The sequence below is a fragment of the Copadichromis virginalis genome, linkage group LG4 (assembly GCF_057382275.1).
Source record: "Copadichromis virginalis isolate Kocher_CV1m ecotype Utaka linkage group LG4, C_Virginalis_male_GT1.1, whole genome shotgun sequence".
NCBI lineage: Eukaryota > Metazoa > Chordata > Actinopteri > Cichliformes > Cichlidae > Copadichromis > Copadichromis virginalis.
The window spans coordinates 26,863,599-26,878,421 of record NC_140621.1 but is presented as its reverse complement, the minus strand read 5'-3'; the positions used below and the strand labels follow the sequence as shown (position 1 = coordinate 26,878,421).

General features: G+C 37.6%; 1 protein-coding gene across 1 annotated transcript in view; it reads left to right on the top strand.

The window, feature by feature from the left end:
* hs3st2 (heparan sulfate (glucosamine) 3-O-sulfotransferase 2) overlaps nt 1-14,823 on the top strand; it is a 33,180-nt gene that overhangs the window by 1,027 nt on the left and 17,330 nt on the right. The window lies entirely within an intron of this gene.

Sequence of the window (14,823 nt, the reverse complement as noted above, 5' to 3'; positions counted from 1 at the left end):
ACATTGTTGTCATCGATATGGCTAAATATCGCACATCTTTCATTTTGTCTTTATGACTTGGTTTATGATACGGGAGCTCTTCCAGGTCCATTAAAGTGGATTTCTGGAAAGCAAAATTGCGTAATTAAAGCACTTATCATTTACTCTCTGTTAAATAAGCTAAAATTTATTTGAATGAGCTTAGTTGATGGGACTACAACACACACAAACACATACACATGTTGGGTATTACAAACACAGCTTCTAAGGACATACACTGGCTCTACTTTTTTACAAGGTGTAATGTTGTGTTTTTTCAGCCATGCACATGTTAGCTGTCACAGCTCCATGGTGCTGAGCAGACAGCGCCATGAGGCTGATGTAGACTGATGCAGTTCACACACATACACACACATCACAGTCAACACCACAGTTGACAAAGGCAGCCCGCAGCTCCTTTCAAACAGGCTGCACCAGAGCACAGAATGTTCTTGCATTGGCAGGTGAAAGGACCCACAAGCGCAACAAGCCCAGGGCTCATCTCTGCCTACAGGTGTGTTGTGTTCACTAGATTCCCATCTGCATGGCCTTTTATAAGTCTGACACGACACCTTTCTGACTTGTTTTTAACCCACAGAGCATTTCCAAATCTTAAACTCTAAGAAACAAATTGATTATATAGCAGAAAGTAAAAAGTATCCTCAAAACCAAAAGCACACTAATTGCCATGAAAGCGTGAAGTCTGCAAGTGTTTCCCCAAAACAGCTTGATGGTTGTTGTCTCACATCACATCACACTGTTGAAGCTCATCTTCCCAAAAACGTACCTACTATGGCATCAGCACTGTGCATGCCATTGCTTGCAAAACAGGGAGGAAGTCTGTTCTCAGGCTGCACTGCAGGAATGAACACCACGGACTGCAGCAAATTATCATGTATATGAGTATCTGTCCATCACGGCTCAGTTCATGTTTTCTCAGATGTCTTCAGACATGCAGTTTGAGACATTTTTTGGCTTTTAGCAGCAAGATTAAAGCACATTCAGAAAATCTGCATGCTAAAGTTTTGGACAATAAAATCTCTTGTTTAACTTGAATTTGAGCTGCTAAAAGCTGTAAGATTGATTGATTGGCAGCTAATTCTTAAAATAACTCATGTTAACATCTTTTAACTTGAAATTTTCACATCTCTGGAATTAACTTGTAATTTTAATGCTACTACAACTACTATTACTACTACACCAACATTTTTATTTTTTATTTTTTACAGTACATCCAATTTACTATTAGGTCATCATTTCACACCAGATTTTTTTTCCCTTCCTAAAATTAAAGTTGTGTATAAAGTTGCAAAATAAAAAAATATAGCCCTTACCAAAAATGATTTTTGATGAAAATATTCATCATCTGTGGATTCCACATAGAATATGTTGGAACTCCATATTTATAATACATGTGTTTTTCTTGAATACTGTATGAACAAATTGTACTGATGCAAACATAAGAGAACCGCCAACACACACACATATACACACACCTACACACACACACACACACACACACACACGTGCGCACAATGATGGCCTAAAGACTTCTAATACAATGGAATTATCACAAAAGCAGATTCCTACTGATGCAAAGAGAACTGAAAATCCTTTTCATCCCAATCTAGTGAACCAGAGGCTAATATTAAAAAACTTATCACAGAAAGACATAAAAGGTAACACAGAAACCCCCAGCAATGTTAAAATAGTAAAACTTTAATTTTTAACAATATTTTCACGTTACTAAAGACTTTACCACTTTTTGAGATTGATCTTATTTTTGCTTTCATTTGTTATGAACCTTATATTGTGACTTAATTGTGTTTGCATGCTCAATAAGGAACTTAATTTTGAAACAGTGGGGTCGAACTTTCTAACCAGTTTCTTTATGGACATGGAGTCTTTATTGTTATGTGTTTTGCAAATCAAATTGATTTAGAAACAATGCATTCACAAACAAAGGAGCAAAATCTTGGAAGCAGTTAAACAGCATGAGGTGATAAGATGGCAAAACACTTCAGCAAGCACCCAGTAAACTTTCAGAAAGGCCCAGAGGATTGCATCTTTTCATTGCTGAAACTGGTGGCTAATTTATGAAAACACTTGCACACAACACAGTGTAGACATAATGCAACTGAGCCAGTCGCACATAGTATATTCATACACAGACCTTACAATAACGAGCATCCACACAGCAACAACAACAATACAATTACAGAAGAACCAAACATCTGAATTTCAATACAAAACAATGACGCTTCTGACCCTCTGCTAGTCCATTGCTTACTACAGCAACCTCCCATTGTCTAAATATGGCATTTAATACAGCTTAATGATACACAACAGTAACTGTTCACATCATTAGTACGCAAACTGCCATACTAGAAGTTCTGCTTCTGAGTCACTGAGTCACTCCAAATTTACACATAAATAAACCGAGGTCTCTCAGTGATATGAAGCACTTGTAGAAAAATTACAAAGCTAAAATGTTGCACACTTGTGGCAAACTGACAGTTCATATACACGAGATAACAACTTAATTAATTGAAACTTTGTGTCCAAGGTACTGTTTAAGGCTAAAACAACTATTATTCAACTGGATTTTACTGAGTTACTGAGGGATGTTCATTGTGTAAGACTGGCCCTCGGTGATTATGTGTCACAATGTTTAGGTTTTTGGCAGCACATCAAATTTCATTTAATTGTGTCATTTCTCTCCAAAGGCAAAGAAGATAATGCATTTATATAGGCTGAATGCATTTTCCTTGAAAAGAACAGAGCGCTCTCCAGTAACACAACGTATCAACTGGCATATTTGTTTATCACTGTGTGTCAAAAACAGCTGTTTTTTTAATTATAGTAAACAATACATTATAATTAATTTGTAATTATCATAAACAATAAAACAATCTGGTCCCAACTAATCAAAATGTTACACCAGACGTTCACAACATCTAGTAAAATTTTGCAAGCAATCACAGGTTGTACTGAGTCATCGTATCTCCGGCTTTAGCCAGGACGTTAAACAAAATAAACTCTGCACAAGTTTAAACTGACTTTTGTTCGTTAAGCAATAAATACAATACAAAACATCTGCGTGTTTAATACCTGCAATGATTAATTCAACAAGCAAACTAATTTGCAATAATAAAAAAACTGAGGTGAGATGTAATTAAATATCCATAAAATAAAATTTTAAGAGTAGTGTTTATAAATCCACAGTAATAATAAAAGCACTCAAATTCAGAGTAGACAATGAGACAAACTGAAAATGCCACAGCTTGTGGTATCCCCTTTATTCAAGAGCAAGCTGCCCACTCTAGCCTATCCAAGTGAATATTAATAAGTCATTGCAGTTTAATTTAAATATATATTAATATATTGGACAGTTTTATTGAATAGATCATACCTCATTTGATTTTTTTATAATAAAAATATATATAATAATAATAATCAGTTGCTTTAATAAGTAGCTCAATTCTTATAGTCATGAATTAGTTTGGGATTTTGCACTTTGGTGAAAATTATTTTAAAAATACATTTTATGATGTCATTCTTGGCGTTAGGACATTTCACAGCCATTTTCACTGTTTGCTTAGAAATCAAATGATTCACTCAAAAAATATTAAATTTTGATGAAAAAAATTTAAGTGTCAGACATGTTTGAAATGAAAAGCGAAAATAAACCATCATTAATATTTGAGAAGTTGTAAATGAACATATTTTACCCACATTAGTCATGTGGCTCTCCATTGCTAATTTAAAGTAAAGGATTTTGAAAGCTATTGCTTGACTTTCCATTACAAATGTTCTCTATTTGGGCAAGAGTACTGAGCCACGTATACGTTACACCAGTGTTTCCCAATCACTGTGTGCTGCAAGAAATGATCAGGTGTGCCGTGGAAGATTATCTGCTTCCACCTGATTAGTACTCTAAGCAATTGGCGTGAGTAACGGGCAGAATGATTACTTTCTCTTCCACTGGAGGGCAGTACAACTACCTGCTCTAATTAAATGGGTTACCAACTGCCAGTAAAACAGAAGAAGATGAAGAAGAAATTACACGCTGTGAGATGCAACAGGCAATAGATTAGTATTTGAAAAGAAAAAGTAGTCAATCTGACCTGGGTCCTGGAGAAAATTCCGACCCAGATGAAGGCCCTAGCATGAGTAGTGGTCAGAAGAAAGGAAAAAAGGGTATACTGGGGACAAGCTGAACCAGTTCCACTATACCAGATATGCAGAGGAAAATTATGCTTTTTGTTTGGTGGTGTGCCGTGTGATTTTTCTAACGTGAAAGATGTGCCGTTGGTTACACCCACACACTGTACATGGTCTGCCAATGAGTTGCTGTGGTTCCTAAACACTTCCACTTTGCAGTAACGCTGCTTACAGTTGATTGTAGACTAGCTAAAAAGGGAAGACAAAGTGACTTGTAATCATGACTCCCTATTATGGTACTCAAATTCACTGATCTCCTTAGAACCACCACTCTATTTTTTGTTGTATTTACTTATTTATGTATTTATTTTTACAAATGTTTACAAAGGCAGACTGCAGAACTTGTTGAATGTTTTTATCTGTGGCAAATAGGACTGAAAAACACCTGAATTTAAAGATTAAGAAATACAGATATAGCCATTCAAAATAGCCAGAGGTCAGCTGGCAGCTAGGAGTCACCCCTCCTTCCCTTGGGAGGGATCTACATTTCACTATATGTCATTTCTCTTTCTTAAACGTTGACTTGAATCGTTCGCTATAGATGATTTTCTCAGTATTATTGTATGGTTTATACCTTCTATAAGAAAGTGCATTGAAGCCACTGTTCTGATTTGGTGATGTATATAAAAAAACTCAATTGAATTTCACATTATTTTGATAGCTTTCGTTGTAACCCACCCAATAATACAAAAAGTTATGTTTTGAAAATAATAAGTTTTATTAAATAATAAAACTTTCCAGTCAGTTTGCCTATTTATACATTTTATACTGCAAACCACTAAAACTATTTCCTGGAAAATGAAATACAGAAAAATATTATTCTTGCATACAAGCTTCCTCGTAGATCCCAAGCCAGATGTGGAGGTCATTTCTGAGACTGGTAAACTTAATTTTCCATTTAGCTTATTGTTTGCTGGGTTATTACTTCTTCAGACCTCTGTTATGATTAGGAGCATTTTTTTCTGTTAGGTTGCAAATGATTATTTTGATGTATTCTTTCTTTTTTCTTTTAAGGTTTCTTAAAACCTTAAATTGTGCAAAAGTCTTCAGTGACCCATAATTTCTCTATATTTTGCATATAGAGAGGAGCGACTTTCACCTAGTTTCTTTTTTACTTGCTCTCCAGACTTTATGAATGTATTTCAAAGCTGTTCTTTGGACAGTTCCTACTTTATAAGTCATTTTCAGTCCTGTACCTTAGAGGGTGGTGTCTTTCCAAGCTCTACTTTTACTTGCAACCACAAAATTGAAAGTGTATTAGACCAGTGTTAACTTGACATATGTGTGTGGGTGTGTAACTCTTGTCAGCTGTTTGGACTTTGGGGTTTTGTGGGAGCTGTCTTTGGAATTGTGGGACAACACTGACCAAACAGAAGCGACCTCATGGTGCATTCCTGTTTGCTTGTCTGCAGAAGGCTCTTATTCACATCATTAACAGGTGAAATGAAGCTCAGCAGATGAAATGAGAAACGCAAAAATCCCTCATTTGAGCTTGTAATAAAATTCTAATTCAAAATACAAAGAAGATCATTGTTTTCATAACAGTCATAATACTTTCTGTCAAAGATTCCTGGAATACCATTTACATGTGTTAAAATCAGGGGTTGGAGAGCTGTTTGAATGTAATGTGTGATGAAGGAATCCACTGAGATGCTAATGACAGTCTGCGCTCTCTTACCTGTGTGTAAAAGTTAGTTTTGGCCTTAAAATTCACTCAGTGATTTATCAGAGATGTGCAGAACTTGGAAGGCGAGTTAAAAACAAAAACAGGCGGTTAAGATAACACAATCCACTCTTTAAGACAAACTGTTAATAATATAATAATATTCTCTGGGGGCAGAGAGCGCTGTTTGCTTAGTCGCTCATTAAGACCAGGTTGATCGCTAATAACTGTTATTGCTCTCCTACCTTTCAGCACATGAAGATTTCACTTAAAACTAACTAGCTAAAAAAATAATTAATGACTGCAGGTTGGACACTTATTGGCAGGACATGTACCCATTGTCGCATTTGGAGTGTCTCTTTCACAGCGCAAAATGTTTGGAGTAGAGTATTAAACTAAATCACCAAAGTGATATGTTAAGAAACAGACAACTTGACTATGCAGGCAGGACTGTGACCACTAATGTGGGACTCGTAAGCAGAGTGCCAGAGTTTTGTGGTTCTCTCCTACAGCAGCATTTCACTGACCTTATTAATCTATCGAAATGTTTAGAACAAAGCGCCACATCTTTCTGCCAGAAATACACACATGTGCTACATATTATTGCGCAAGTAGTGCTCATGTAGCAAGCCTGTAAATGAATGTGCCTCAGTTTTTCCAGAATACTGCTTAGGGGCGTTACTACTCATGTCGTCCTCGTCATTACAGTCAGGTTTCCCATTATGGTCAGGTTTCCATCATGGTCCTGTCAGGGACCGTAATGTACCTGTACCTGACCGTAATGTAACATGATAGCATCACACAGTTGCGGTTGGACTCATCTATGATGTGAGTAGGGCTGCCACAAACGATTATTTTGATAGTCGACTAGTCACCGATTATTTTTGCGATTAGTCGACTAATCAGATCATCATCCATTGGACGTAAAACTACAGCTTATTGCACCAGCAGCATCTGATCTTATATAACTATCATTAGCTTACAGCTTTAAGTGTTTAAGGTCTGTGCTAACTAAAAATAAAGACAAGATGATAGTTTATTAAATTTTAATGAAATTTGCAGATTGTTTCGGTGAAGTTTAATAAACTCCTTGCTATCTAAAATATAACAGGACACCGGAGTAAATTCTCGAGCATCTCACACTTCTGATAATCAGCTGTCTGCTTGACATTTATTCAGTTGTGTAGAAACTATAACTTTAATCTCAGCCAAACCGATTCACTCAGGAACAAATAAAATACTGAAAAAAGCCAAACAATAACATTTTTAAGTTATCTAAGTGACTTATATATCATGTTTAACCTGAGTAGCGAAAGACGGCGGTGAGTTTGAAAACGATTTGCTGGGAGTCCGGTGCTCTCACGGCGCTAGTGACCTAGCCCCCGGCTAGCTATCGAGCTAGTGGGTAACAGACGTCTCCGAAAACGTCGGAGCGCTTTTGAAAATATGTGGTGTCTTGATAAACTGAGCAGATATTTGAGGTTTACACAGCTACATTCTCGCCTGAAAATATGTTAAACGTTTATTGTGTGACCCAGAAAGAATAATAAGAGTAACATTAAAACTAACTAGCTGCCGCCATTGTTGGAAACTGAGCTGGGCTGCGCTATGAATTCTGGGACACAGCTTCTTCTTCTTCGGGGTTTAACGGCAGCTGGCATCCTTGTACATGCAGTGCTGCCATCTTCTGTTTCAGTCCGTTATTACACTCTTAAATCCTACTACTCATTCCTGCGTCTTTTGTGATCTTACAAAGCTTCAAACGACGCATCGACTATTAAATCAGTCGTCGACGATTTTGATAGTCGACGTAATCGTGACTAGTCGACTAATCGTGGCAGCCCTAGATGTGAGTAATCCGTTCTGCCATATCCTAAAAGATCTCAACCAAGTATTGATCTGGTGATCTGGAGTGCTGTGAACTCACTGCCATGTTAAAGAAACCGGTTTGAGATGATTTGAGCTTTGTGACAAAGATGCTTCTGGTAGCAGTCATCAGAAGATAAATACACGGTAATCATGAACTGATGGACATGCTCAGCAACAACACTGAGGTATGCTGTGGCGTTTAAACCACTTATTTTTTTAATACCAAATAAAAACAAAAAACTTGGTTTGATATTGGTACAGATCAGCTGTTATGTGTTGAGTGTTATCCTTCCTTCCAAAGGTTGCAGCAGAAATTGACACTAATCAGACGGGGCAACATTTTTCCTTTTATTTTCCAGTTTTGGTGAGCCAGTGCAAATTTTAGTCTCAGTTTCCTGTTTTTTGGTGTGATCCCCATCTTCATAACATTGTTCTAACAAGTGGCTATTTGATTTATTGTCGCCATCCTCTCAGCCTAAAGTAATCTGGCCAGGCTCTGACCTTTGGCATCAACAAGTTATTTTCACCCAGATAACTGCTGCTTACTAGATATTTTCTGTTTTTCAGACCAGTCTCTGTAAACCCTAGAGATCGTTGTATGAGAAAAATCCCAGTAGATCATTTTCTGAAATACTCAGCCCATCTGGCATCAACAACTCTGCCATGTTCAAAGTCACTTGAACCTTTCTTCCAAATTCTGATTCTTGGTTTGAATTTCAGTTGGTAATTTTGACGATGTCTACATGTCTAAAGACGTTGAGTTGCTGCTTTTAATTGGATGATTAGCTATTTGCATTAATAAGCAGTTGTACAAATTAGCAAAGAGGTGTACCTAGTAAAATAGCCAGTACATGTATATGTAAAAATGCCTTTAAAATTGGGAACATCCTTTTTTGAAGATGCTTCAAAAGAAAATCATAGCTCGTTTTCTTTTGTTTCTTCTATTTACATTCATTCTCAGCAGCTTATAACTGAGAAACAGTCAAAAACATAGAACATGTGAGACGAAATTAACTCCCCTAAGTTTCAGTAGAGTGGCCAGTTGTTTTGCACAGTCTGTCTTGTTACATTAAGCATGTGACAGACCATTTAGGCTCAGAAGAAAAATGGTTCAGTGTTCATTACTGTGCTTCCTGAACAGAACACACACATGGCCTCATTTATTTTGTGTGAGGGTACTCGCATAACCATACAGGACCTGATGAAACAGACATTTCTCTGCCACCAATTTCCTCACACGTTTCTCACCACTTTCTCCATTCTCGCAGAATCATAAAGATCAAACAAAAAAACCTTGCCATACACCATCAAGACTTAAAAGGGCATCTCAGCTCTATTGATTTCACAGGAGTCAGAAGCACTTCCAGTTGCTTCTCTGAAAAGTGTTGAAATTGTACAAGAGGCTGCATCTACAAATATTCTCCTGGTCCACATTAATTGGCTCGGGGAGGCAGGGAACTCTGGAACAGTATCATCAGAAAGGTTGATGAGGACAGAAAGTTAGATGGTTCTCATTTAACACAGAAAACTACGCATTATAGACTGAGGGATGGTCAAGTCTAACTCTGCATTATTAATAAGCTGTCTTTATTGTAGCGCAGCTCAGAGACATGCAGTGGTTATCATTAATTACCAAACTACTTTTTTTGCGTAGACAGCCTGAACCAAGAGAGTGCACTTTTATCCTTATAGAAAAGTTCAGGATATAATCTGATCACGCATAAACTCAGCATAGATCAAGGTATTGTGCTGAAAAATCACATTTTCCACCACAACTTTATTAATTATTGATTAGTAACGAGTAAATCAGTTCAACCTGCAGCAAGATGCATAAAACTATGTGAAGATTCACTAGTTAGAATCAGATGTGTGTTATTTGTGTCATCAGTTTTATAAAATAATAATAATTTTTATAATATCAGCTGTTGTGAAATTTTACACAAGTGCCCAAAGGTGATTTTCACTCCTGTCTTTAGTCGGAAATGCCTGCAGAAACTCCTATACTATTTGCAAATAACTATATAATTTGTTGCACAGTTACTGCAATTAAAACAGGCTGCTTCCCTGACAGACGAAAACTACTGAAGGATAAAAAAAAAAATAATGGAGGATATCAGTTCTCTAAGTTTTGAGCGAAGGATGCTGGCAGAGGTAAAGAAAATGATGGGGGGGGGGGGCATGGTCTTAGACATCCAAGGTCCACACATTCTTCATTTTTCAATATTCCTAGTTCATGAGGAAACTGGAAGAATTAAAAGCATATTTTTTGTGCACATACTTCAGTCATACATCAAGCCCCAGACCGGTTAGCTTTTGGTCCAGACAGAAATATCTGTTACCATGACATTTTCTGCAGATTCAGTCCCAGATAATGTATTGTAACTTTAGTTAAACCCCGGCTTTCCTGTAAGATAGACTGTTGTGAAATTCATTCACATGATCCTCAAGAAGAATTCTAATAACTTCCTTTGGCTATCTTTGTGGCAGAAGCTTCCAGAATGTATCACTACAAACGAAATTTAACATAACTAGAAAGAGTCTAGGATTTCTTGGAAATATCACCACATTTGTTAAGAAACAAAAGAAATGACCAAAATTAATGACTCAAAACAACCTGAGAATTGTTGCGGGATTTGGTGTCCGCTCTAATTTAATCCAGAGAGAGAGAGAGAGACAAAGACAACTTCCTGCTCATCATTTATAGGTTTGCAGTTCATCAGACCAGATACACCTGTGGGATGATCATAAGTAACAGATAAACCAGTAGGGGAAGGGAAGACTCAACACAGGTCAAGCAAACCAGCCAAAAAATTTGCTAAACATGGTGAACAATGTTGTTCATATAGTTCATGCTGTCATTTCGATAATGTAAGCAGTTTTCTTAGGCTTAATCTGAAGGCATGACCCTGGATGTGAATCCTTGTCACCAGAGTCAACGTCCTATATATTGTGCACCCACCATTTACCCATCAATAATCAGGTAAGCTTGTTGTTTACTGGTACACACTACTTTTTTTTAGACAATTTGAACATAAACTTCAGCAAAACCATTAATTGTTCTAAGAAACAAGTAGTGATATTGTAAATATATTGTTTGTCAAGCAGCACATGTCTGACAGTGACTGTGCCGTTAGATGCATAGAAAACAATACATATATATTCTAATTTTTCGTTTCAGTCATCCCTCTACTAAATAGTAAGATTCAAATTACTATCATTTGACATTATGATTGTGGAAATATTTTGCTGTCAGCAATCTTTAGCTCACTTTTAGTAATTGTCAGCTTGTTAACTTTCTCCTCTTGGCTAACCCAGCGTGTCCCTGCTGAGCAGGGATCAAATCCTGTCTGAGCTTCCTCTTCTGCCTTTGCTCTCTCCTTTTGTAGTTTCCCATCATCTAAGTAAACATCGAAAAGCTCTAAAGGTGTGGAATGTGCTTCTCGTCATTTATAAATATCCTTGACTGTCACATTGCTAGAGGCTATACTGTAAACTCAGAGAGAACTGCTAAGGGCTTCTGTGTTGATGTAAATTCATGGCATCTTGATTCATGTCAGTTAAGATGGTGCTGTAAAGATGAACAACTGGGTGAGAAGCTGAGGGGAAGTGTGAAGGGACAAATGTAATCTGCTTATCAGTGAATAAGACATTCACAATGTCATAATGTGGGTTTCATGTAAATGCAGATATACAAATAACGCAAAAATATGAATATAGCAGTTCATCAGCTGGAACTTCAGCAACAGCCCAACTGCTTTAAATTCATTTTAAAGAGTTTTAAAAATATATGGAATGAGCTGTAATCCTCCGGTGAGAATATGCAGTTTAGGATTTCAGAGGCTTTCCTGTCTGTCTCAGTGTCTTTCAGTGTCCATGGATACTTTGCCTTGCCACATGTTAATGTGACAGCTCGTAACTCAGTTCAATTGAACGTGTTATTGCTCAAGGAGAGCAAGTGTCAGTCATTTCCCTCTGCAGGCCAAACCATGAATAATTGTTATTTCAAGGAAAACAAGGGTCTTGAGTTGAAATGACAGCAGTTCAATGGGATTTTGTTTAAGGCTAAAAATTTCATGCATTTTTTCCAGTGCTGCAGTACTGCATTGTACAGCATTAGATATGTTTTGATTTTATAATGTAGCTGACGACATGCCTGGTGTCACAATGAACCCCTGCTGCAACACATCTGACTCAGTTAGTCTGCTGTTTTCAGCCAATTAAATTAGAGAAGTAGATGCTTGATTCTCAGGACACTGAATTGTTATTCACCTCTTTGCCTCACGTAGCCGGAGCTGGCCGCAGGTTTGCTGTAATCGCCTTGACTGCCCTTTGTTAACTCTTAATAGACTTTTGAGGTGGCAGGCTTCTGTTGCTGGTGATTAATGATCAGATGTCATCACAGCTGTAATCGAAGTGAGTGATAGTTTAATAATAGAGCCGCCTCACCAGTGGAGACTGGATCTGTGCTGTCATATCAGGAAAAAGGAAGATGCCATTTTTAGGAAGCGCATTGTCACAGACATTATGAGAATCACGCAGCATAAGAACATTTTCTCTGCACAGTCTACCTGCATAATACAAAGTGCTAATGGATTTAGACGCCATGGAGCAGGTCTGTGCATCTGTGGTATTGGCTTTTCAGGACATTTCAGGACAAATGGTTTGTACAGTTCAAAGAAATCATGCAAACAAAAACATCTGAAAACACTGGAACCTGTTTTTTTTATTATTTCCAATTGGACAACTCAAGTTTGAACTGATTAATTTACATCAGTAGCAGAACATTGTTAGTTTGGTGTTCATGTTCCATAAATATGTTGCATAGAAAACTGAAGAGAGTAGCCTATGGGTAGATGACGTGGTGGTGGAGGGGTTGTATGAAGAAGAAACTTAAACAATCTGCGAAACTGGATACTTGCATTCAATATATGACATGAGGGCGATCGTGGCTCAAGACTTGGCAGTTCGTCTTGTAACCGGAAGGTTGACGGTTCGAGCCCCGGCTCGGACAGTCTCGGTCGCTGTATCCTTGGGCAAGACACTTCACCTACCGCCTACTGGTGATGGCCAGAGGGGCTGATGGCACGATATGGCAGCCTTGCTTCTGTCAGTCTGCCCCAGGGCCTCCACCAGTGTGTGAATGCGAGAGTGAATGAATAGTGGAATTGTAAAGTGCTTTGAGGGCCCCGAAAAGCGCTATATCAATACAATCCATTATGAGGAAAGTGAAGAATTTAAAGTATGTATGGCACACAGCATCTTGAGCTGCTTATCTGAACTAGCTCGGACTTCACAATCTAAAAAGTGATTAAATGATGCAAGTAAATTCATCATATCTAACTTGCTGGATCTTAAATTAAACAGTAATGTAGATGAAGACTGTTTAAAAACATTGTATCCAAAGACATTAAAAAAAAATTACACCAATCCTTATATAACAGGGCACTGAAACAGTACATTGTTCAGCCATAATTATATAAGAGTTTACACTAAACAGATTTTAACATTAGGTAAATGATTCGACTCAGTAATAAACATTTTTCTCCATGCACTACTGCCATACAAGTTTAAGTTCATTCTAGAAAATGCCATGTTTTTGCTTTTACACCCAACTTTTTGTTCATTGCTAAGGCGTATGACTATCATTACTCTGCATGCTGCTTATTCTGATAACACACTGGCAATGAGAGCCCAAGTAACTTTTTCTTGTAATTTATTGGGTAACTGTTTCATTGTTAAATTACTCCTGAGACTGGATAAACACGGCATGTAATGGATACTTTAGTTTGGGCGTCTCTGCGGTCAGTCTGTGAGCTTGCATATTGTTTAATGGGCAGGGTTCATTATTACTCCTTCTAATGGCAAACACTGGTTGTCCGATGGGAGGTAAAGACATTCACTAAATTTCTTTGCCCCTGCAGAAACACTTCACAATGTGATTAATGGTTTCTAAGCTAAATCCCAAACAGATTTGCCAACTCATTAAACTGATTTATTAGTCATACTCTGTTGCAACACCTTGATTGATTAAAAGATATAGGAAGAATGGTGTGCAGAAAACACTGGTTAGTTCCTTAGCTCTCACAGTCAAATGTGTTTTCTTGCTAATTATAAAAAATAAGGTCGAAAACAATAGTTGTTAATGGAATATAATAATGATCATTTAGATTAAATTTTTTTTAAAAAGGAGAAAAAGCCCCACTGGAATCATTGTTTTAATGGGTACATCTAAATAGTGAAGCAAAATGTTCACGCTCCATAAGCTCAACTGTGATACAAAAATCATTAATAAGCAGCCATTAATACCCCACAAACATGGCACATATCTCACATTAATAGGGCAACACTACAAAGCACAGAAATGTAGCAAAGATCTCACATTGAGTCTTCGATTTTAAGGAGGCAGTGTTGGTAGCTACGAAGAGGAAGAGAAGTGGTCTAGATGACATACCTGTGCATATATGGAGATGTCTAGGGATGGGGTCTAGGGGAGGATACCCGAGAAATGGAGAAGAAGTGTACTGGTACAAATTTTCAAGAAGACGAGTGATGTGCAGAACAGTGGTAACTGCAGAGGGATAAAGTTGATGAGCCATGTCAAGCTATGAGAAAGAGTTGAAGTTAGGTTAAGAAGAGAACTGATGATCAGTTCCTGTCAAGAAAGAGTACTACAGATGGTCAGATGGAGCATCATTTCTTTGCGGATCTAGACAAAGTGTAAGATAGGGTGCCAAGTAAGAACTGCCACAACATAAAAAGCCGCAACATAACTAAGGAGACGAACACAAACAAGGCCACCCTGAGGGGAATCAGTTTAAAAAAAAAAGGTTTATTGCAAACTTTAAACAGAAAACTGACAGGGCTGTGTTCAACACGCCACTGGGCAACCAATTAACACATAAGGCAAACACAGGTGAGAATAACAAATGACAAGTCTAAACAGGCTAAGCTCAACCATACACCGGGGTTAACCCACAAAGTTCACCACTTTGAATAGAGTTGAGCGAGCACAGTTCACAGAGGGAGGCAGGAAGGGCAAATTGCACACT